This window comes from Symphodus melops (assembly GCF_947650265.1).
Source record: "Symphodus melops genome assembly, chromosome: 5".
Classification (NCBI taxonomy): Eukaryota; Metazoa; Chordata; class Actinopteri; order Labriformes; family Labridae; genus Symphodus; species Symphodus melops.
In genome coordinates this window covers 17,715,058-17,716,253 of record NC_136695.1, presented here as the reverse complement: position 1 = coordinate 17,716,253, position 1,196 = coordinate 17,715,058, and positions in this window count along the sequence as shown.

Sequence of the window (1,196 nt, the reverse complement as noted above, 5' to 3'; positions counted from 1 at the left end):
TTGCAAGTGCTTCTAGAAGTTGTGTAAACTTTGTTTAGGCAAACATATTATCAGAATGTTGATACATTTTGACAATTTTGCCCATGTTTTCACTGGATACATTTTACTACTAAAACTGAGAAAGGGACAACTACATGTTATAAAGGCTTACAAATCCTTATCATAACTGGTTATATATAATCTTTACATGTAACGAACAACTGGTCACTTTAGCTGTTGTGTCATCATGGACATTCTCTACCTCGGAGACAAACAAGCCTAGTTATGCCATGACCGTGTGTACATATCAAAACATCCTATATTTATTCTGCACCTGCCTGATGCCTTACTCATTGTATTCATGATGTTAATTTGTGTTTTTTTCTGCACCTCTGACACATTTTAAAAAGGTTTTTTTAAAGGACTTCTCAGCACCTCATGACAGATCTTTCAGAAATTATTGTTTTTTGGTCTCATAACAATCCTAATGTTTTTTTGCTAAGAATTTGTGAACGATTGTGCAACCATGAGCAGCAGTAGCAAATCTGAAATCCAGCCTTCTTTCCACTCTGTACATTGCTAAATTGTGTACATGGACCCTGAGCTTTAGGACCAAACATGTAAAACCTTATGTTACAAGAGCTCAAATAAAATCTGATGCCTTTTTTCGTGAAGTCATTCTGACTTTTTTTTGTCTGAAACATTTAACACAACAGCATGTAAGAACCAAACGATTACCGTAGTTTTCCTTTTACTGTAAATGTGTGTTAAAGAGGAAATAAGAATCCAGTATTTTTGCTCTTTTTTTGCGACTAAACTCCTCTTGTCATATTGTGTGCAACAGGAATCATAGCTTGAAGCACGGGTGTATGCGAGCATTGGTATTTCTGAAAAACAGTATTGTTGTGAGACAAAAGATCACTCAATGAAATGAGGCCATGCCTGCAAGCTAGTTTAGGCAAACAACTCAAGCTGTATAGATTTCCCACTTGACATGCTTCATTATCCACAATCACCTCCTTCCAGCACGGTGGCCTATTTAGGTTGGAAGATTTCCGATCTTTGCCTTTTATGTTATTGAAAGTTTTGACCAACACCAGTACTGAATTCTTGCGCAGCCCCTCCACCACCACAGCATCTACCTCTAGGCTCAATGGGTTTAAGATATAATTCCAAGATGCCAAACACAAATTATCTTCTGACCTATGACCTGATTA